The sequence below is a fragment of the Protopterus annectens genome, chromosome 12.part0, assembly GCF_019279795.1.
Source record: "Protopterus annectens isolate FY-2018-M chromosome 12.part0, PAN1.0, whole genome shotgun sequence".
NCBI lineage: Eukaryota > Metazoa > Chordata > Ceratodontiformes > Protopteridae > Protopterus > Protopterus annectens.
Window position 1 is genome coordinate 879,419,514 of NC_056746.1, and position 25,922 is coordinate 879,445,435.

Sequence of the window (25,922 nt, forward strand, 5' to 3'; positions counted from 1 at the left end):
TTTATGGCTTTGTCCACATTTCTTGTTCTAAGAGGCTGGGAGTATTATATTCAAACACATTCCCATGTGACATCTCTTGCCATATATGTCCCTATTACTGGTTATTTCTCCTCTCATTAAGTTGGCCTCTGTGCAGATATGTTGCACTAAGAAAATGTCAGCTATTTGTAGTTTTGCAGCCTCTCCAGTTGTTGCAAGTGTCTGGTGAGGTACATGCCAAATGGTGCATTGTACTCGACTGGGCTAATGAGAGAAGAGTAGAGGGAGACAATGACCTCTTTCTTTCTGGATGCAAAACCCTTAGTAATGAGATGTGCCACATGGAAGAACTTTCTGACCATAGCGGCAATGTAGTGGTCAAAAGAGAGGTTGCTGTCAGCCTGTGTTCCCAGATCTCTTTTAATGCCTTTTGTGTTCAGTGGACTACCATTGATGTGATAATTCATGGGAACTCGATTTTTCCCAAAGGGGATGATGACACATTTTTTGGCATTGAGGTTAAGGCCAGGGTTCTAACACCAGGCGTTGGTGTCAGTGAGGCCTTTCTGTAGGATGTCAACATCACTTGGGGAGTTAATAATGGCTCCCAACTTGCAATCATCTGCAAACTTTGTTAGCCAGAGTCCCTTTGTGTTGGCCTGGACTTCTGAGAAGTAGATACCAAACAGGAGAGGACCCAGGACCAATCCCTGTGGGACTTCACTCATGACTGGTCAGCAGTCTGACTTGGAGTCAGCTACTTTCACACTGTGGGTTCTATCTGTAAGCCAGTTTGCAACCCATCTAGTGATATAGGGGTTGATGCCTAGCTTAGTGAGTTTTTCTATGACTCCTGAGTGGGGAATGGTATCAAAGGCTTTGGCCAGATCAAGGTAGGCTGTATGAACCACCTTGCCTTCATCCACAGCTATGGTGACTGACTCAAAGAAGTCGACCAAGTTGAGCAGGCATGATCTACCCTTCACAAAACCTAACTGTGTGGGATCCAGAGTTTAGAGATTCCCTATATCCTTGTTTATTAGGTCCATGATGATGCGTTCTATAGCTTTGCATATCAAACTTGTCAGGCTAATGGGAAGATAGTTCCCAAGGTCTGTAGGCGCTCCTCCTTTGTGGAGAGGGATGACTATAGCAGTGCGCCATTCATTAGGGACAAAGCCTGAGGTGAGGCTGTAATTGAACAGGGCACATAGGTGACGTGCCAGTTCAGTCTCTAGTTCATGTAGAACACAGCCAGGGATATTGTCAGGTCCCATAGAAGCTGTATTCTTGGCCTTGGACAGTCCTGTTTTAAACTGTGCAGCAGTAATACTGGGTGCCTGGCAATCTACTGGTATTGTGATTGGTCCTTTGGGGGGAGGGGTAAAGTTGGCACTGAATCTGTCAGCCAGTATACTGGCAATATCTGTTGTCTCGGTATAGGAGGTACCATTTTGCAGTAGCTCAGAGCAAATCTGGGTATTGCCGTGGAGATTCTTTACATAGCTATAGAAGGCCTTGTGGTTGTCTTTATTATCTGCTGCAATTCTGTATTCATAGCTAGCTTTAAAGGATTTGATGAGTGATCTCAACTTTTTGTTGAGACTGATAAGGGAGTTTTTCCAGTCTTGGGACTTTATTTTATTCTGCATCAGTTTCCTCTTTCTGTTGTAGAGTTTGTTTGTGGCAGGGGACCATCAGATTGCCATCCTTTAGAAAATGCATCTTTACACAAACCCTGTTATTCTAGTGCATTTATAAGTTTAACAGAACAATATTTAAAAGCTGTCCCTATTTTTGTGCCATTGTCTCACCATTATGTCATGCTTTGTCAAGATGCCTTGCCTTAAGAGGTTGAGAGGTATGGTCTGCATTACTTTTGAAGTGTACTGGTCATTTGGGGATGAGGCAACAAAGCTGCATTTTACAAACCTATTGTTCTATCAGTTTTCTAAGTTTGTAAGAGCAATATTTAAAAAGTGTCAGTATTTGTGGCCCTCTTCCCCCCCTCCATTATTTATGGCTTTGTCCAGATGTCTTGCCCTAAGAGGTTGAGTGGTATAGTCTGCATTACTTATGATGTATACTGTTCATTTGGGGATGGAGCAATAAAACTGCATTTTACAGACCTGTTCTATTAATTTTCTAAGTTTGTAAGAGCAATATTTAAAAAGTGTCCCTATTTGTGGCCCTCCCCCCATTATTTATGGCTTTGACCAGATATCCTGCCCGAAGAGGTTGAGAGGTATGGTCTGCATTACTTCCAATGCGTAATGTTCATTTGGGGGTAGGGCAGTAAAGCTACATTTTGCAAACATACCTCTCAACTATCCAGGTTGTTGCAGAATGTCCAGATTTTTTGCCTCTTAGTTTTGGTCTATTCTTCATAAAATTTTTTATTTTCTGGCAAATCACTGGGATGATCTGAGGACTGAAGTCACTAAATAATGACATATATTTGAGTTTCAGATTTCAGATCCTTCAGAAAATGCATAGTAACACAAAACCTATTACTCTAGCAGCTTTATTTAAAATCTGTCCCTATTTTTATGCCATTTCCCCCCATATGTCAGGCTTTGTTCAGATGTCTTGCACTAAGAGGGTGAGAGTTATGTGTACAGCCCTAATGATCACTGTGGCATTCCGTGGACCATATGTACTCTCCTTTACATGGACTCAATATCTGTGCTGGTTTACAAGGTTTTGCAGCCAGCAATACTGTTATGAGACTCATTTAGGCTCGCCATGCCTCATTAATATGCATTGCACACTGCTGTGCGCTGAAACCGTCACAGGTGCAGATGCACTCAGTGTAGGCTCTGTGCAGAGCCTACACCGTGTTTAATGAATCTTGGGGATTTACTTTTTTAGCTTTATAGCTACTTTTGTTTGGATAGTTTCACAGGAAATTTGGTTAATGAATGAAACTACATATTACAATTTTGAATCTTTTTTTTCTGTTTTCAGGGTATTTCTCAAAAATATTAAGTATGGAAGAGCACACAATGGTGTGATCACTCTTTGTAAACAAACTAGTTTAAAATGTCAAACTTGTAACTTCATTTATATTAGCAAATGAAGTGGATTATGTAGGTTTGATCTACACGACAGTAAAGGAATGTTTACCACCACTGGAAGCAAATAGTGTGAAAAATGTTATCTGACAAATGTTTAATGAACCTGCAATTACTTTCTGTTGGATAATGGAGTGGAAAAATTCATTATTAAGAAATACCTGAACACAAGAATAACAGTATTGAATGACTTAAAGGAATAATCCTTTTGCAGTCAAAGCATACTAGAATATGTCAAATTAAGAGTATTGATGGCTTCAGATTTGAATAAAGAAAAGAGAAAAATAATTATGATTGTGAATTAGTTTAGTTTTATATGCCCCAAATGATAAGTAGAACTACAAATAAACTGCTTTACATTTGGATTTGCTATAATGAAAAGACCACCCCCATAACAGCAGGGTGCTTACAAGATCTGCAGTATGCTTTTATTTTTCAGTCAGGTGTTGTGGCATTACTGGGATATTAACTAGATATCCAGAAGTGAAGACTAACAAAGATGGGAGTGAGCTTTATGGTTTGCTTTGACAACGACCACATTAAATGGTAACATCATTTATGCAGGTAATTTATTTATTTCTGTTAACTGGATAAGCCTACTGGAGACAACAGCCCATTTTTAAGGGTGACATGGCAACTCTGTCTAGCATACTGATTTTCTCAGAGGCCCACAGCTAGCAAATGGAGGCTAAGGAAATCAAACCCTGGACATCAAGAAGTGACTTGTTAACAAGACATGGAAATGTTCAGAAACAAATAGCACAGTGCATTAAGTAAAATGGCATGGTGAGTGGCACTGTGCAGGGACAGGGCAAATCATAGACACAGGTATCACGACCACGTTAGCAAAAAGTAGAGTGGTATGCATTGCATGCAAATTATTGCATAATGGAATGCAAATGAGTGTCAGTGATGTCGATGAGAAACACTGGGCATGAATCCGCAACAAATAAAATTAATGCAGTGAGCTGCAACAATCAGCGTCTCTGCATGCCATAATTTTTCATGTTATATGTATATAGCTCATACTAATATGGTAGAAGTAGCTTCTGCTATACTTGGTCAGCATGTATTAGTGGCTGCCTTGGGAGCCAGTGTCCACAGTGTTGCATGAAACAGCCCTTGATCACCTTCATCACTGGACATTGTCAATAACTTCTTTGTAGACAGATACATCATACATGAGCTACTAGACTTGTGCCATCCTCACATGGAATTACATGAGAAGTGTGATGTGGCCATGAAGATTTATGTACCATTAACAATCCTTGCTATGGCAACCTATTACTGCCCAATGGAGGACATATTAGGGGTCTCACAGGTATTGGCCTTGACAATCCTGCACTAGTTCTTTCATGTAGTAGCATTTGGAGAAACATATTTGGTTTCTGTGGATAGCAAAAGAGAGAACTACCATTATGCAGACATTGTGCACCATTATCAAGTGCCCTAAGGTCCAGGGGGCCACTCACTGCACCCAAATTGAAATCAAGGCCACACCTGTCTTACATAGCACCCACTATATCAGCCAGCAGGACTTCCACTCCACTCCATCAACTGCCAAGTGGTGTGCTACAAGAATGGATGACCAACACCCTTCCCCAAGAAAACATTCTATTAGGTGACCTTAATACTGACTGGGATAACTGCTCCAGTCTAAACCCTATCTCCCATATCAAGCTACATGGACTAACCCAACTAATAACTTCTCCCACCACAACAGACAAAGGAACCAAACATCAGTCTATACTAGACTGGATACCAGTATCTCATCCTTCCCATATATCTCATGCTGGCTGCCTGCCAGATGCCCTCAGTGACCACCTAGCTACATTTCTAATAAGAAGCAAAACTCCCCAGCTGACCCAAGAAACTGTCGAGGAATGTAGGAATAGAAAAACCTTCAACCAACTCAACTTCAATAATGACCTAAAACTATGTAACTGGACCCCCCTAAAAACTTTGGACCTTGATGAAGCTGCACTATACTTCAATACTACCTTCATTAACATACTTAACCACCATGCCCCTCCTATAACTACAAGAATCAGAACTAAACATGCACATTGGCTAACTTTAAATACTAAAACATTACTCCGAGATAGGAACAAAGCATGGACAAACTATCATAAAAGCAAATCCCAAATAGACAAACAAACATAACAAACATTACATAACAAAGTCAAACAACTTATTAAAATAGACAAAATCTCCTACTACCAAAATATGCAGAATAAATATATTAACAACCCAAAGACTTTCTGGGCTGCTGTTAAAACTGTACTGCAACCAGGGAAAACAACCACCCCCACCCCCAAAATAGTGAACAACCATGACAACAACCCCACTCAGCTCAACAAATTCTTCACAGAAGCTATCCAAAACCTAGCCAACAACCAACTAAGCCCCAACAACCTATCCCCAACTAAAACACTCTCTTCACCCAAAACAAATCTCAGTTACCCCATCTTCATCTTCAACCCAGTGCCAACCAAAATCATACAAAAATTACTCCTAAAACTTAAGCCAGCCTCTACAGCCGCTGATAATATACATTCCGAATATCTGCAACTAGCAGCTGAAGCAATAGTCTACCCTGTCTCCATATTAATAAACAGATCTATCTCAGAGTGCAAAGTACCCCATCTTTGGAAAATATCACATATTACACCACTGCACAAAGGGGGTACCTCTGTAGAACTTAGTAACTATCAACCCATAGCTATACTATCCCCCCTATCAAAACTTCTAGAGAAGGTTGTCCACATGCAACTGATGAAATACCTCTTAGAAAACAAATTACTATCTACTCAGCAACATGGTTTCAGACCCTTTCATAGCACCACCACTGCACTTACATCATTCACTAATACCACCAATAACCACAGAAGCAATGGACTGCTAGTATCTGCAACTCTCTTAGACTTATCTAAAGCCTTTGACATGGTCAACCATGAAAGACTGCTTCATACACTAACCACTCTAAATCTCAGCTTCTCTACTATTTATTGGTTTAAGAGCTACCTAGATGGTAGGAAACAAACTGTAAAATGGCAAAATCACCTCTCTCCTTTACTGCCTGTCTCCCTAGGGGTACACAAAGGCTCTATCCTGGGTCCTCTACTCTTCACCCTATTTACTAATCAACTACCATCCACCATACCCAAAGCCTCAATAGTTCAATATGCAGATGATACCACCATTATCTGTGCAGCCAACTCCCTTGACCACCTCCTCTCCCTAACACAAGAATGCTTTTCCCTGGCAGAAATATGGATCACTAACCAAAATCTCATTCTAAACCCAGCAAAAACTAAATTACTCCTCTTCATCCCTCACAGATCTCCACCCTCTTCATCTAACTTTTCAATCTCCTCTCATAACACCACCATCACACCCAGCAGTCACGCCAAACTGCTAGGCCTAGAAATTGACAATGGCCTTACATTTGACATTCATATCTCCCAGACCATAAAACGAGTCCACAGAATAATGGGCCTGCTCTATCACAACAAAAAGTTTCTCACCAGTCACTCTAAGGTTACCACAGCCAGGACACACCTCCTATTGACCCTACTTTATGGCTCCCATGTGCTTACCAATCCCCGAAAAACTGAGCTCAACAAACTAAATAGCTGCTACAATAAAATAGCCAGATTCGCCACAGGATCACCTTCTAGAACACACCATTGTGAAAGCCTCAAAAAACTCAACTGGCTAGAACTCCCCCTGACCCTTCATGTCAACCAACTAGCACTTGCTCACAAAGTACTACATCATTCAAGCAACACACCAGCCCTGCAGTAACTACTCCAGCCTTACACCACTACCAGATCCCTGAGATAGTGTACCCAACACCTCCTTAAGATAACAAACTTTAAAAATGAGGCAGGTAGATCTGTTTATAGCCACTTCATCTCTAAAATCTGGAACTTCCTTCCAGCCCACATAATAAATAACAACTCCACCATCCAATTCAAAAAACTACTCAAAACACACTTCCTGAATCACAGATTATGTACTTGTACTATCCCTGGATAGTAACTCATATGTCTCTGTTTCCAGCAACTAGAGTAACAGCTTATGTACTGCTTTTGTAATGTCTGCATGGAGTAATAGTATCACTGAACACTGTAAAGAAACCTAAAGTACATAGCATGTCTCTCATGTGTAGAAATGAGTTATGAAAGTTATCCATTCTATCTTCCTGCTATACTTGCTGTTAAACATCTCTATAACATGTATATATTAATGTAGCCTGTGAATGTTGGCAAATACACTCTTTGGTTAACTCACTATCTTATATTTACTATACTTCTATAAGAAGTATAAAGATTGTGTACTCTATATATTGTTTAGTTGAACCATTTTGGTTAACATGTCTTTCTCTTGTTAAAGATTTTACTGCTGTGGAGCTTTTCTCCCCGGGCATCCACTGAAAATGGACATATATCCAGTTGGACTCTCCCGGTTAACAAATGTAAAATTAAATAAATAAATAAATGTACAGGGTATACAATGTATGAAAGCACCATCCAGGTAGTTCCCGTGATTTCCACATCTGACATACCTGTATATATATATATTTCATATATCTCCTTCCAGAGGGGTATTTAGTGGGCAGCTGCACATACTGACACCCGTAGAGTACATGATTGTCTGATCCTATAAAAGTGGATAACAGACCATTCATAATGGTGTCCACTATTATGTGCTGCAGGTGATGCAGAATAGACCTTGGAAACATGGCAGACATGTGACATTTTCAAACATGTTTGAACTGATGAACGCTTGATTATGTTACTTGTTTATATCTGGTTGCACACTGCAGATATATATATAGACCTACAGCAAGATATATATATATATATATATATATATATATATATATATGTGTGTGTGTGTATTGCAGTATGCTTTTCAGTCAGGTATTATTATATTATTGGGATATTATTAAGATATCCAGAAGTGAAGAAGAACAAAGATGGGAGTGATTTTATGGTTTTTGCTTGACAATGACATTAAAAAATGGTAACATCATTTATGCAGGTAATTTATATTTATTGTTTACAGGATAAGCCTACTGGAACCACAGCCCATTTAAGGGTGTGACATGGCAACTCTCTAGCAGCATACTGATTTTCTCAGAGGCCCACAGCTAGCAAAATGGAGGCTAGAAATCAAACCCTGACATCAAGAAGTGACACCAGTTAGCAAAAGTAGAGTGGTATGCATTGCATGCAAATTATTGCATAATGGAATGCAAATGAGTGTCAGTGATGTCGATGAGAAACATTGGGCATGAACTGCAACAAATAAAATTAATGCAGTGAGCTGCAACAATCCATGTTATATGCATATAGCTCATACTAATATGGTAAGACAGATACATCATACATGAGCTACTAGACTTGTGCCATCCTCACATGGAATTACATGAGAAGTGTGATGTGCAATCCTTGCTATGGCAACCTATTACTGCCCAATGGAGGACATATTAGGGGTCTCACAGGTATTGGCCTTGACAATCCTGCACTAGTTCTTTCATGTAGTAGCATTTGGAGAAGCATATTTGGCTTCTGTGGATAGCAAAAGAGAGAACTACCATTATGCAGACATTGTGCACACACCCTTCTCTTAATAAGGTGGGGAGCTGGCTCTACTGTACTGACTGGGATAATCCTTCACCCTATCTCCCCATATCAAGCTACATGATCTCCCCCAACTAATAACTTCTCCCACAACAACAGACAAAACACCACAACTGATGAGGACTGGACGTAGATACCAGTATCTCATCCCATATATATATTGCCTATGCTGGCTGCCGATGCCCCAGTGACCACTTAGCTCTATTATAATAAAATTTCTAACCCCCAGCTGACCCAAGAAACTGTCAAGAAATGAAAGAAGAAAACTTCAAAACAACAACAACAATAATGACCTAAAACTATGTAACTGGACCCCCCCCTAAAACTTTTGACCTTGATGAAGCAGCAGCACTATACTTCAATACTACCTTCATTAACATACTTAACCACCATGCCTACTTCCTAGAGAAGAAAATTAAACATGCACATGGCTAACTTTACTTTACTAAAACATTACTCCGCATAAGCAAATCCCCCAATAACAAAACAAACATACCGCAGTTACATAACAAAGTCAAACAACTTATCAGAATAAATATTAACAACCCAAAGACTTTCAAAATAGTGAACAACAACACATCCCCACCCAGCCAACACATCTTCAACAGAAGCTACAAAAAAACAGCTAACTAGCCAACAAAAGCCCAACAACCAATCCCCACTAACTAAATCACTCTCCAACACAAAAACAAAAAACAGTTACCCCATCTTCTTCTTCAACCAGTGCCCAACAAAATCATACAAAAATTACTCCTAAAACTTAGGCCAGCCTCTACAGCCACTGATAATATACATTCACCCATAGCTACTATACCCCCCTCAAAACTTCTAGAGAAGTGTCCACACATGCAACTGAGAAATACCTCTTAGGGTTTCTAGCCTTTCACCACCACACACACCCATTACACTATACACTAATATAACCACAACAATGGACTCCTAGTATCTGCAACTCTCTTAGACTTATCTAAAGCCTTTGACATGGTCAACCATGAAAGACTGTGTGGGTATGGTAATGTGGAATGTGGAGTGTGACCAGTCAATGCACTACAATGCATAACCTGGTGTGTTAATGCTTGCAGTAGTTCTATTCTGTATTGGTGTAATTTAATGACTTCATACCTATTTTGTCTTCCACTGCTACTATAAGTATTTCAGGCAATGCTAGTGTCTCTGTGTTGACACACACACACATATATATATATATATATATATATATATATATATATATATATATATATATCTTGCTGTAGGTCTCCAGTGTATTCTGCAGTGTGCAACCAGATATAAACAAGTAACATAATCAAGCGTTCATCAGTTCAAACATGTTTGAAAATGTCACATGTCTGCCATGTTTCCAAGGTCTATTCTGCATCACCTGCAGCACATAATAGTGGACACCATTATGAATGGTCTGTTATCCACTTATAGGATCAGACAATCATGTACTCTACTGGTGTCAGTATGTGCAGCTGCCCACTAAATACCCCTCTGGAAGGAGACCCTACATAAAATACCAATATAGGCCACAGGTATGTCAGATGTGGATATCACGGGGACTACCTGGATGGTGCTTTCATACATTGTATACCCTGTACATTTATTTATTTATTTAATTTTACATTTGTTAACCGGGAGAGTCCAACTGAATATATATGTCCATTCTCAGTGGATGATGTTAACCAAAATGGTTCAACATACAGGAACCCCACTATTGACCCCCAATGTGATGTTCCTGCAGAATGCTGACATTCAAAATCTCATCAATGGCCATGAACAGGTGTTTCTTGTGATAGGGCTACAAAGAAGAATGATGTACCCTGATTGGTTTCTGCAGTTGGATGGACCTGTGATGGAGCCAGAAGAGCATCAGTCACATCCTTGGAAGTATCGACACCCAGGACAGAGACAAGCATGGGTAGTGTGGGCAGTGATGCCATCTCCAGAGTGGTGTACGCCATCAGCCTGATATGAATTCATGTGATACACATCTGTACCCTAGCATGACCTTGGCAGCTGTTTGTTCAGATTTGCATGTATGCATCAATGGATGCCAGATAGACCACTGCTACCACCATGTGTTATGTCTGCTCCAATTCTTTATGCACCCTTTCATGCTGCATATATTTCAAAATGTCCTTCATTCCTTGCAGCAGTTACATATCTTCACACAGGCTATGGACCACACTCAATATCCCAGATGAGGTGTGAGTTGTTTATGCTTGTGCCTGGGTCACTAACCTGCACATCCACTGATTGATAGCAGGGTTTACATCAGGGTTTACATCCAAGTCAAGGAAAGACATAAAGTCACAGTAGTGAAGGCCACCTACTTATCTCTCCCCTATACTGGGTGAACACTCTTTGCAGGCAGTTTGGCCTTCTGATGAAATCAGTGGCAGTGGCAACTGTGAAGCAGATATGGTTTTTGACATGGATGAGGCAAACTTTGCTGAACACAGGTGATACTACAGGTTCATACTTACCCTCCACAGTCACCTCAACTGAGGGTGATGTGAGTGTGCCCTCCATTGTTATCATTGCTGACAGTGCCGCTGTGTCATCAGAACGTGACATGCGTATGATGCTATCATCATCAGCCACAAGTGATATACTGACATCAGGCATGTGCCAAAATGGATCCTCTACCAGGGAAACCAGGAAATGCACACATGAAACATGACAGTACTGGAATATATTTGTGACTCCCACTGCCATGTGGCGAACAGATTCCTGCATGGCAAACATATACTTATATAAATATATATATATATATATATATATATATATATATATATATATATATATATATACACACACACACACACACACACACACATATATATATATATATATATATATATATATATATATATATATATATATATATACACAGAGGGAGAGAGAGAGAGGGAGAGAGAGAGAGAGAGAGAGAGAGCACCTATGGGCACATACATGCCTTGTGGTGCAGGTTATCACTGTTGCAGTTTTGATGTCCCTGGATGACGTATTTGCATGTATATTTGTCTGATTAAACTGTTAACCGGTAGAAGTCAATATTTTACAGGAATGCCTCATGATACTACTTCCTTAAAGACACTTGAGCAGTAATCATCAGCCCCGTTCCCATATCCAGTCCACTACTAGGTATGTGGTTTCTCTTACTTTCACTTTTGAGGGATACCAGGAATTCATCCATCTCTGTTTGAAGTCGTTTTGTTACCAGTAGTTAGCCTGTCTCCAGCAATTTCCTGTGCCGTGCTCCAGATAGGCAGTAGCATATTAGTGATCCTGTGATGTATGCTCTTTTGTCATATTATGACCACCCACTACATTAATGTCTTGGACCAGTCCCAGCCCCACCTAGTCCTGGAAGCCCCTGTCAGCCTTACCCTTCTAAGAGATGCAAGCATCATGTGTGCATCTTCATCTCCTGTGTGGTGAACTTCTCCAGTCATTGCTGTTTTCTTGCTCCCATGCTAGTACATATAAACCTGTGGGATACACATGAATCAGTCTGTGCATATATGACAGTCTATGCCAGGCAACAGTTGCCTCAATATTATCTGTTGCACCATTATGGTGGTGACAGCTTCATGCACAGATGATATGTAACTACTCTGACATTGTGCAATAATGTGGCAGTTGTTGCCTCTAGTTCATTGCACATGTGCAGATAGCACTGTATGTGTCAGATGTACTGGAAGCACACCATCTCCTGAGCATATCAAGCTATCTGTGTGAATATGAGGCAGTGCAATACCACCTCCATGACAGGAATGTGACTGAACCTGCATATGTTCCTTGTACTCTGTTAGTTCTCTGGCCCACCCAGCAGTACTGCAACCTTTCATGTCAGTTTCTTGTGCCCCATCATGTTAAACATCCTACACTGGACTGTGCCTGCCCTGCTTAACACCTGTGCCCAGTCAGGTTCACCCCCACCCAACTTGTCAGGCTTCTGTCATGCCCTGTACAATGTCACTTCACACACAGTGTACTGCTGTGTGACAGTGTCTGCTGCTGCCATGCTCACTTGAATGGTAACTGCAGTCCTGAGGTCGATTACTAGTTCTCCCATCTACTGTCAGTTTTTCCACATTGCAGTAAAGTCTGATATCCACTTCATTCTGGTTCTATACATTGCAAGACATGACATGGGCTTCTACAAAATGGTATTCACATTTTTATTGCAGTAAAATGGGACTTATAGTGCGGTTATTATGCTAATGAGGTGATTTAGCATGGTTGTGAATCATGCCATTAACACTATACATTGTCACACTTATTCCAAGCTCATTCATAGGCTTGAGTGGTCACATACATTATGCACACTTGTGAAGCCTGGTCACACTAATTGCTCTTTCCATGATGCTAATGTCCATGGGCATTAAACTACTCCACTGCCCATCATACTCAATCATGGAGTTTTAGGTTATGTCATGTGTGCTTGATTGAGAGGCCTAGCTGCACTAATGTTGCATCATGCCACTAACTATGTGTACTGCAGTTCTGTTGATGACTATTATGCAACCATGATGCTCACCAGTGTACATCACATGGCATATGTGACATGCAGACATGCATCCTGGCTACCGTTTTGTGTCTTAGAGTTTACATAATGAGTCAATGTATCCTCTACAGAGACACTTTGACAGGGCTTCCACTTAGTGCAGCAGTGAATTCAAAATATTTTTATACTCACTGCACATAAATCATTTTTTGTGCCTGTTGGGACTATGAGGGCCCCCTTTATAAGCTGGATGACTGGCACCAGCTTACCAGGGTAACTGGTATCACCCATTGTGATGAACAGTGCTGGCATAAGTTCAGTGACATGAAAAGGCACAACCCATATCTTCTCCGCCAGCAGGAAGAACAGGTTATGGTGGGAGAGCCTCATTTTTATTAGAAGCAGCCTTTTTTACTTTGTCACTGTACAGTACTAGCAACTGTAGCTGTAACTGCCACCTGCGGTTAAGGATATAACATGCTTATTAAGGTTTGTTTTATGCTTTACAGTGTCCAGGAGTTTGAGAACAATATGATTACTTGCCAAAGGAGGTAGGCCAGGTACTCTGGGTGGCAGAGGAAAGTGTGGTGTATTAATGGAAGAGATGTAAAATTTTAATAAACTGTAGATTATATAACTGAACACTTGCATTTGTATTTTCCTTTTTTATGTTTTTCATTTCCTTTTTTTATTTTTAGCAATATGTTTTTGTTGTTATATAGTGGCACAGTGATGCAGTGGTTGTGTTGTTGCTTCACAGCAAGAGATTCTCTGGTTTGATTCTAGGTTGGGATGCATTCTGTGCGGAGTCTGTATATCCTCCCTGCATCCATGTGGGTTTCCTACGGGTGCTCTGGTTTCCTCCCATGTTACAAACACGGGCATCTGGGGCATTTCTCCCTGGGCCTCTGCTAAACATTGGCTTAGTTCCAAGTTGGACTTTCCTGGTAAACAAATATTAAATAAATAGTATATAAGAGAACAGTGGTATTAATGTCATAGGATCATAGGAAGTTACTAGGCAATTGGCCCTGAGGCCCTTATAAGCCTAGCCAAGAGTTTAGCCCATACTTAGACAAATCAGCGCCTGATGCCCCTGTTCAGCAGGGACACAGATGGAATCCCAGGGATGTATTTTCTGTTTCCCATCCAGTTATCCAGATTGCACTTAAAAAGGGGTAAAGAGGTACTCTGCTTGATGTGGAGAGTGAGTCTATTCCATAGATGGGGGGAGTCTCTAGGACACACTCTTTTTTCATTTCTATTTCTTTGTATTATGTTGCTTTGTTGTTTTATTTTCACCATTTACTGTAATATTTTAATAAACTATATAGTATATAGCTGAACAGCTGTATTTGTGCCACCATTTTTATATATGTTTTCCATTTTTTTATTATATTGCTTTACTGCTTTGCTTTTTCTAAATTGATTTTATTTTTCTGTAGGATCAGCCATGGATAAATGCAGTGGTAAGCACCAAGCTCTGCTCCAGCCACATCACAGACAGCTGGATATGCAGCAGTCCATATGCCTTCATCTCTGCAGGGTGACATTCGTCACCCTGTGGAAAGTAAGTTGGATGGTTTGATAATGGCCTCTGTTTCCCCTTCTTCGGTGGGAGGACTAGGCTTTTCACCAGATTGTGCAAAAAGGGGTCCTCTAGGTCATCCAACATGTGATGCAGTGGCTGTTGAGGGCTGAAATAGACTGTGAGCTTAATGTCTGCATTGGCATTCTGCAGCCCCTCCTCATGTAATTTGTAGAGTCATGCAGCCAGCCAATCCCAATCATTGGGCCACCATAGCTGGAGCCTATCCATTATGTCAGCCACAGGGGTGATGGACGTCTGAGGTGGAATCCCCACTGGACTGCCTTCAAAAGCCATCTTCATCCCTCTGTATCTCACATCATTGTGTTCTCCATCCTTTAGGGTCACTCCCCATCACCTGTTTGCAGTCCAGTCCTTCCATTCACCAGCTGACCATCCTCTGTTAGTCTGTATCTCTTCATTCTTGCAACAACTTCTTTATAATAAATGGAGAGGCACATAACAATATTTTCATTAAGCAACTATAGAAAATTATGGGGAATATTCCATGAAAGGAAAATTTTGGAGGCTTTTCAATGCTCGAATAATATAACCAGAAGCACCAGATCATTTATACAACTTGTGTTAAGTTCCTTTAGAAATGGTACATTTGGCCTCCATATAGTAACAAGCATGACTCTAGTTGGTTGGAAATTACACAAGAAAAAGGCTTTTTATCCATCCATGAAATATAAAATATGTAAGTATAAGAACCAGATGTTTACCTGCTGATTTGTGTAAATATGACATGGATCAGTGGATAAAGATTTACATAACTCTCTTTAACCACTAAGTTATTAATCTATGATTCCTACTCTAACAGATATATGCTTTGTTTGTACCAATATTTAAAAAGGTGAAAAAACCTTGCCAAGCAATTACAGGCCTAGTGTACCTAGTGTATGTTTTCAGTATTCACTGAAAATAATAAGGCCTGATTCTTGACCCTTTGATGTACTTCATTTTCCTTAATAGAACTGGACACAACATCATCAATAATACCATATCCAGTGTGCTGATGACTCATCCCTAATACATACTTCCAACAGTCGACAAGTAATGAAACAATCAGTAGGGTCTGGTTTCATTATAATTTGCAGTCACTTAAAGAACAGTAAACACGATCAAAATGTGAGTAAAAAAAAAGATATACTCTTTGAAAAAAATTCTGATTTAACATAAGTTATTTAGCTCAGATAGCTATTACAGAAACTATAGGACATCTGGAAAATGTTGAATCCTGTATTTGGTGCTCTAACTGACAATATGCTGTCATTCCAGAAACACGCTGACCCAGTCATTAAAACATCTATGCTTAAAAGAAGAAGCATTATTCAAAATCAAGCAACAGTTGACCCCAGACCACGCAATTACCCTAGCCAAACATATATAATGTGATGATCTCAACAGAAACAAGCACCAAAGTACTATTAAAACTATCTGAAATTTGAAACAAAGCTGTATAATTTACAAACTATATATAAAGTACCTCTCTCCACTGTCTAATTCTAAATAAATCAGAATAGTTAAACTTTAACAATAAACTGTCTCTCAAATGCAAGTTACTCACAGATTCCTACAAAGTCTGTACTTATTTGGCAAAAACCTGAATGAAACCTCCTGAAAGATCCTGTACAAGAAACCTTCTAAATTAACTTTCTCAACTAACTAGAACCATAAGGCATTCTTTAGTTACATCCGTAACCTAAAAGGAAAGGTCTAGATTTGCACTGAACTGGTAGTTAATGATACCCACAAGTCAAATGACACATGGGTTACTCGCTGTAAAGACATTAACCTGGTATGTGACATTAATAGAACATGCTGGAGGGACAGATTTGTCTCCCAGAGGTTGCCACACTTTGGAACAGACTCCCACTTCATGTCAAACAGAACACCTCATTAGCCCTCTTCAAAAGCAATCTGGATGATTGGATGGGGTACCATAAATTCACCCTGGGGGGTTCCACCTATGTCCCTCTTGGATAGGGGCAATAGGCGCTGATCATGGAAACAAGAATAGAACTTGGTTAGGCTTGTAAGGGCCCTAGGGCCATTAGCCTAGTAACATCCTATTTTTCTATGAGTTACTAAAAGCTATATCCAAACTACATAACACTGTACCGAGCTAATCAGTCTCAGGAAGATGGAATTCATCACTTACTGAGGATCATGGTATTCCAATCATTCACTGAGGATCATGGTATTCCAATCATTCACTGAGGATCATGGTATTCCAATCATTCACTGAGGATCATGGTATTCCAATCATTCACTGGGGATCATGGTATTCTGGACTTGTGCAGCCTCTGCAACTTCAAATATTTAATACCAATTTAGTGGCAACTAGAAATTGGCAAATAAGCATTTCAACATTAGTCATGATAAGCTGTTAGGACAGAGAAAAGAAAGAAAGGTACTGGCAAGTGCCATGCCATAATAGTTTTATCATTCCTAAGCAAAATAATCTCAAACACAGTAAAATAATTCAATTTTCATACTTTCCAATCAAACTGTATAAAATGTGACACATACAACTGGCATATTACCATACAAAATGATGCCATATAAAATTGTTTAGCTAACACTTGAATTACTACCAAAATGAATAAAACATATAGTAGAAAAATTAAAATAGGTAATAATTCCAAATGCTAAGAGCATTTAACTTACTTTAATATTTATCAAGCCGCCACTATGCTCAGTTACATTTCATGTTACAATATAAAAGCTAGATTTCAAAACAACTTGCTTTTGGGGCAAAACTCTAGGCCAACATTACTACCCTTTATAAAAATAAAATATTGAGGACTATGTTAACAGTATTGCTCCAAGTATTAGACATTTTGGAATCAGGGGTATAACTGCATTGTTCTTATACATAGTGATTTTGGAACCCTTTCATAGGTTCATAGGTAGGTACTAGGCTATTGGCCCTAGGGCCTATATAAGCCTAGCCAAAAAGGTACCCTGGCTTTCGCCACCCAAGAAAATTATTTTCCTGTGCTCCTGTTGAACAGAGCCACAGAGGTGATCCCCGGGGTGAATTTCTTATTTCCCATCCAGTCATCAAGATTTTTCTTGAAGAGTGCTAATGAGGAGCTTTGTTTGATATAGATAGGTAGTTTGTTCCGGAGTATGGGAAGTCTCTGGGACAGGAATCTATCCTCCAGCATGTTCTGTTTATTGTAGTGACAAGGTTTAGGTCCCTAGAGTGTGTAGCTCGGAGGAATTGGGATTTCTTTAAGTGGGACATGTCCAACAGCTCTGGGTTTGACATAGCTTTGTATGTTAGGCAGAGATCACCTCTGAGTAGGCAATATGTGATGGCGTAAAGCTGGAGTTTTTTGAGACGGTCTGCGTAGGGCATCTGGTTGAGGCTGGTAATTCTCTTTGTGAGGTATTTCTGCAGCCTTTCCAGTTGTTGTAGATGTCTTTTGAGGTACATACCAAAAGGGGCGTTGTACTCTATAATGGGTCTAATGAGCGACGAGTAGAGGAGAACAATCACCTCTTTATTCCTGGATGACAAACCTTTTGTGATGAGGTGTGCCACGTAGAAGGATTTCCTGACTACTGTGGCGATGTGATTATCAAAGGAGAGACTACTGCCCACCTGTGTCCCAAGGTCTCTTATCACACTTTCAGTGTTAAGTAGACTACTACCTATGTGGTAGCTCATGGGTACACAGTTTTTACCATAGGGGATGACGATGCACTTTTTGGCATTGAGCTTGAAGCCATGGCTTTGAAACCAGGCATCTCTCTCCGTGAGGCCCTTTTGTAGGATGTCCACATTGTTAGGAGTTTCGATTATGACTCTTAGTTTTCAGTCATCTGCAAACTTCATTAGCCAAAGACCTTCTGTGTTAGCCTGTACTTCAGAAAAGTAGATACCAAACAGGAGAGGACCCAGGACTGAACCCTGTGGTACTCCACCTGTCACTGGTCTGAAGTCGGATTTGGAGTCTGCTACTTTCACAGTGTGAGTTCTGTTAGTGAGACAGTGGCAACCCATCTTATGACATAGGGATTTATACCTAGTTTAGTGAGTTCATTTATAATTCCAGAGTGGAGGATGGTGTCAAAAGCCTTGGCAAGATCTAGATAGGCTGTGTGAACCATCTTACCCTCATTTACGGCTTTGGTGACTGCTTCAAAGACATCTATCAGATTTAGGAGACATGATCTGCCTTTTACAAACCCAAACTGGGTGGTGTCCAGAGTTTGGAGATTACCAATGTCTTTGGGTATAAAATCCATGATGATACGTTCCATGGCCTTGCAGACCAGGCTCATTAGGCTAATGGGGCAGTAGTTCCTGGGGTCCGTGGTGGCTCCCCCTTTGTGGAGTGGGATAACCGTTGCTGTGTGCCATTCAGTGGACACATAGCCTGAGGTGAGGCTATGACTGAACATGGTGCTTAGGTGGGGTGCCAGTTCATTCTGCAGTTTGTGTAGAATGGAGCCTAAGATATTGTCAGGTCCCATGGATGCTGTGTTCTGTGCTTTGGAGAGTCGTTTTTTTACCTATGCAACCGTGATTACAGGAACTTTGCATTCTTCCGGTATAGAGATGGGCCCTTTAGGGGGTAAGAGGGGTGTAAAGTTAGCACTGAACCTATCTGCTAGGATGTTGGCAATATCAGTTGGTTCTGTATATTTAGTGCCATTGTGCTGTAACTCAGAGCAGATCTGAATGTTGCCATTGAGATTCTTGACATAGTTATAGAATGCTTTGTGGTTGCCTTTAGAATCAGTGGTGATTTTGTTTTCGTAACTAGCTTTGGAGGATTTAATGAGGAATCTCAGCTTCTTACTGAAACTGACCAGGGAGTTCCTCAATCATGGGAATTTTTACTCTTTTTTGCAACAGTTTCTTTCTTCTGTTGTAGAGTTCGTTTATGGCAGGGGACCACCAGATCAGATTCCTCTTTTTGGAGGATAGCATCTTGGTTCTGTTTGGGATAGCATGATCCATGCACTCGTGTAAGTGCTTATAAAGTGCATTTTTGTAGGATTCAGCAGTTGTACCTCTATTGTCCATCTGCATGGGTGTTGTGAAGTTTGCCACTTCTGTCTTAGGAAGCGTGAAGTTGGCTTTGGAGAATTTTTTTACGGTGGTTTCCTTAATGGGGGGGGGGGATGTGAATGTCTAGGGTGATTAGCTTGTGATCGGATCTGACCAATGAGGAATTGACCTCTGGTGTGGAACACCAGTCGCCACTGTTGGTAATGACCAGGTCTAGGATATTGCTGTCCCTGGTGGGGGTGTGGATAAGTTGATCCAAGGCATTGGAATTTATGAATTCCAGAAAACATTGAGCAAAAGAGTTGGTACATGAGTAGTTTTCCCAGTTAATAGTGAGGGTAGTTGAAATCACCCATTATAAGGGTGTTGAGTTGTACCCTAATATTTTCCACTGTATCAAGAAATGAGGAGTGGGAATCCTGGGGCATGGTGGGGGATCTGTTGCAAGTTACAATTTGGATTGCAGTCTTGCCCAGAGTTAGTTGCACTTGGATAATCTCGGATGCATTATACTGAGCAACTAGCCTGGAAGTGTGGATATCCTTAATGAATATGGACACGCCTCTGTCTTTAGTGTTTCTGTCCAGGTTAGGTGGCCGAAAGGTGTGGTATGAATTATAGCCTGGTAATGCAGGGGTGCGCTCTGGACCCTTGAACCAGGCCTCTGTCACTGCACAGATGTCAATGTTCTCCATTTTAAGGAGTGCCTCGAGTGAATGTATTTTGAGGTTCAGACTTCTAGCATTGAGTAGCATTACCCTCAGATTTTGCTTGCTTGTACCTGTTAATGTGGTGAATTTGTCATTTGAACCTTGCCTAAAAAAGGCACTATAGGGGTGGCAAGAGCCTTAGCCAGTATCTGGAATCCCAAGGTCGACAGTTGCAGGCGATCTCTGGCAAAGCATCGTGGTCTGTCGATCATGTCATCCCAGGCAGACAGATACTGGCTCCCCTTAGAATGACACCAGAAGCTTAGACAATTGTTGAAGTCAATCATTTTGTCCTTGTACTATGGTATCATTCTGGGTGATGGCAGGATGCAACTCAGGGCTAGGGTCATACCTGCCTGGGCGACAAGATCGGAGAGCTCCTCCATGTCTCTTTTCATGTAGTCCAGGGAGGTACATCTCAGGTCATTCACACCAACATGGACAATGACAGAGTCATATTTGTACTTGTGGAGTGACCTGAGTGTGTGCATTATGTGGCAGATCCTTTCACCCGACAGGCAGATGACAGTAACTTTCACATTGTTTAGCCTGGTGAGTGGAACATCAGTGTGCCTGACTATAGAGTCACCTATGACTAGAGTGTAGTGTACATTGTTATGCCTTATGGGCTGTGGTTGAGTGGTACACTGAGTTTGTGGGCTATGTGTCATTTTGGTTGTGTTGGGGGGTGGAGGTTGCTTGCATTTCTGCTTTGGAGGTCTCTGTTGCTTCAGCAGATTTTTATTGAGAGCTTCCGTGAATGTAGGTGTGTGTTTTGTGTTTCTATGTGTGTGTTTTGGTGGTGTAGGTTTTGAGGGACTATGTGATGAGTGTGGTGTGGTGCAAGTATTTACCTTCTCCTCTTGACTGTCTAGTTCAGTCTTGGGTGAAGAGAGCTTTGCTTCCAGTTTGTCTACATAAGTGCATCTCTCACAGGTTGTAGTGTTGGGTGGTAGGAGGAGAAGGTTGTCTGTGTACATGAGGCAATTGCTGCATTGCCCCAAGATGCCCAGATTCATCAGGTAGACAGAAGAAAACACTGGGAGCTGACCCTTAGACATGCCTGGATAGGTGCTTATTTATTAAGTTCTAAAAAACTGTTTTCCTCTAGACAAGTGAGGAAAATTGAGTGCTGTAGTAATTTGTAGCTTATTTAGTGTTTACAACAAGTTCTGAACAAGTGCTGAGCTCAAAGAAACAGATTTTAGTGCTAAAACTAAAGAACTGGCTCGTTCTAAGGGAAAATTTGAACAGCAGACTCTATGGCACCAGGAATAGTTTAACCCTAGCTAAGCGGCGATGCATAAAGTGCATTTTTTTTATAACAGTAGCAAATGGACAAACTGATTTCAACAAATTAACCAATTAACCAAAAAAAGCTAAAAAACGAGCCCCGTTCCAGCAGTCTTCGATCAGACAAGTTATAATTGCACACTCCTGCCACTAGGGTGCAGGAGAACCTTCTCCAAAAAAGATGGTCTGGATTAGCGCTGAAGTTATACAAACAAAGCTAGATTCAGCAGGTCTGAATTTAGTCTATGCTACAGCAAGCAAGGCATACCAATTTCAGAAAGAAACAGTTCAAATAAGCAGGCACAATAAGCCTTTAACCAGAAACTCCCAGCTCAGAAGGGCAGTATATACCCTCTCCTCCCACAAGAGTGCAGACCACACCTTCTTAATGTAAAATAACTGGCCCAAAGCCTAAGTGCTTAAACCAGAACTAATACACTTTTAGAATAACAGACACTAAGCCTTCAATCAGCAACTCCCAACTCAGAAGGATGTAAGCTGTAAGATGTCCTGCCACAGCAGTGCAGACCACAAACCTTCTTAATGTAAAACAACTGGTCTGAAGCCCAAGTGCTTCAACCAAAGGCTTAGAATAACAGTTACAATTTAATCAGGCCTTTGGTAATCTTATTTTGTTATCAGCAGTGAGTTATGGTATATAGTTTCCAATACATTGTGATACACCTTAATCAATTGTCCTTCTGACACATTGACAAAGACAGCAAATGTGCTGGAAACAAATGCATAGTCACAAACAAATTTAAATTCCATCCCATTCTTATGTTAGCCAAGATAATACACAAATACATACAGGCAGCTACACTTCTCATCCTAATCAGTCAACAGTCACCTAAAATCAGTTAACATATTTTTGAAAATATTATAACGTGGGGAAAACCTCTCTCCAATATCTGGACATTTAATTTTAACATAGGCTTGTTCCTGGCAGTAAGACATATTCTCAGAGATAGTATATACATGTGCAATAACAGAATGAAGATATTCAACAGAGAATTATAACTTACTGTTTCAGCCATAAACAGAGAATACCCATGCTACCATAAAATGGAATATTAGTGTATGAATACTGACATCTAGGATGAATAAATACCACTTGGATTCTTACTGCACATCTAATAATTTATACATTTTCCAGTAACCTCTTTGCTCTATTCACTGTCACAGGAAGCCTGAGCATATCCCAGTAAGCTGTAGTCATAAGGCAGAGAACTAGTTTTGAGCGGGACACCAGATCATGAAAGGGTTCATATACACACACACACACACACACACACACACACACACACACACACACACACACACACACACACACACACACACACACACACACACACACACACACACACACACACACACACACACACACACACACACACACACACACACACACACACACACACACCTGGAAGCAGTTAGAAGAAGCAATTAAAAGATCCCCAGTTCTTCTATCGGCATGTGTTCTGGATGTGTGAGGAAACAAGACACCTTGGAAAACTCCTTACAAACAAATGGAGACCTTCCATTCTTTGCACTGAAATTACTCCTGATAGGAAACAAAATATAGATCAAACATTCTGAGGAAGCAGAGTTAACTATTGTAGCACTGTGATATTCCCACATCTAAGTGCATTCTGTTTTTAAATTAATTAACTCAGGAGAATCTTTAAACCACAACCTAACAAGTAGCTGTGGCTTAGGACAAAAGTCACAAAATTCAGGCAATGCCTAAGTCAGATAATCCTTTTCAGAGACATTATATGTTTCTTAAAACTCATTTTTAAGAATATGCAATCTTTTACTTTATTATTAGCAATGTGCTGTACAAGTAAAGGAATTTCACAGTTGTAAACCTATCCTGTGACAATGATATATTTTAAATCTAAACTTTATGTAATATCTTTCAACAGTGAGACAGAATGTAAGAAGTCTTATGCTCCATCTGCCAGAAATAATCCTTTTTATACATGGCCACAACATTTATGATCACCACCTGCCTGTTATATACATTAGATAGTGCAACACATTTGCTCAAAAACAGAGAATATTTAGATCTTATCTTTCAAAAAAAGAAAATCTCAGTAGCTACTCAAAAATGACATCCTACTACTTCATTAAAAATGATGCCTTGCATTTTAAAATAATATCTATTTTCCCCTCATTAAGTCGTTAAAACGTGGGACACCCTGCCTCCTTCCCTCAGATTACAAAATTGTACCTCCACTTTTCAAAACATCCTTAAATCATACCTTGACACCAACCATTTATGTAAGTGCAATGGACCTCCCTGAAGCCTCACCCTACTATAGGATTTTTATTTCCTTATGCTTCTGTTCAATACTAATATTGTCCTCTACTGATGCTCATTGTATATATTGTAAATATTGTACATATCTTCTTACTTTGAAAATGCCTTGCACAAATATTGTACCTATGCTTACTCCATGAGAGTGCTATGCTCACATATTTGTACTTGAATTTTGTACTTTTAAGTTGTTAAACTTTTCTGTACTATGTTTCTAATTGTTGTTATCTTTTACACTTTGTAACCTAAAATTCTTATAATCGATTATTCTTTATTCTTTAACTGTATGGAGCTTTTCTCCCCAGGACTCTGCTGAAAACAGATACTAGCTGTCCAGTCGGACTATCCAGATAAATAAATGTTAACTAAATAAATAAATATCCTGTGTTAGGGAAATGCAACTGAAATGACTATATCTGACAGTAATTAACATTGAACTGAAAGTATTATGGCACAAAACCATCTCCTGCTTAAATTGTGTCTCAGAAAATAATTTGTAGTTGAATTTTCTGGCAGGCATTTCATGTCATGTAAACACAGTGCAAGGGAGCAAGACTGAGATGGTTAATAACAAAATCTCAACCGTTATTACATAATGAATATATTAATTAAAACTGATTCATCAGCTCATTCTTTTTCTTCATTTGTGCAAAGAGAAGTTCTACATGTTGATCCTTAGACATTGCTCTACTTTGTATCACTCTGTGCTCTCTGCCTGTAGTGATATTTCTCGCCAATTGATCTTATTAGAAATTTAGACTGCTGTACCAATCTGTCACAGTCTTCAGCCATTATAGTTACACTATCACACTGTTTGTGAATAAAGGGTAATAAATTAACCCCTTTCATTTTGTATTCTCAGATGTACATCCCCCATAAGAGTGTTCCTTAGAACTGATTTTATTTGACTGGGGGGGGGGGGCAGTGTTGCATTTTCTTTTTATGCATTCTAGGTTTTAAAGTTTCTGCCACTACTGCCAACATAATCTCCAAGACCGACCTAACTACGGCTCAAGCAACACAAGTTCAATTACAGACCTGGCCATGTAAGGTGCTGGCAAGGAAGGATGGACATGTCCATCCCAGGGAGGATGTCCATCCCAGTGAGGATGGCATTAATCTAGGCATTCCTTGCAAGGAGGCATGGTCTACAGTGGGCAGTAGCACTCAGAAATAAATGCAGGAAAGGGGAGAACTAAGGAGAAGATCATAAATGAAAAAAATCCCCTAGTGGAGGCAGTCAATGGCACGCCACAGCAGGATGCCCTTAGGTACAACACCAGCTCCAGTGACCATGGGCTGCCATAGAGGCTGGTAGATCCAGTGATGGACTGGGCAACTTGGGTGCAATGAATAGAATGAAGCAAAAGGGGACACAAAAACAGTAATTACTAACACTTCCATAGCAAAACTTCAACTTCTTTATTTTTCCAACTAAATTTATTTTAGAAGTATAAACCCTATGTGTCTCATAATTTTGTGATATTGCAACCCATCATTAAATATTTTTAATATTTTACAATTACTTAACATTCACATTCTATCGACTGCTTTCCTTTGCAAAATATTGCATTTTTTCCCCCACATTCTCAATATCTGCAACCTGAGCTGGAATTCTTGTTTCAAGCTACTCTGTTTTCAAATGATTTTTATTGCATTTTATCATTCCCTCGATCTAACCATATAGTCCTTCACATCTCCAATGAAGCCTTATGTTCTCCATCCTTCTTCCCAAAAGGCAATGGAGGTAAGACTCTGG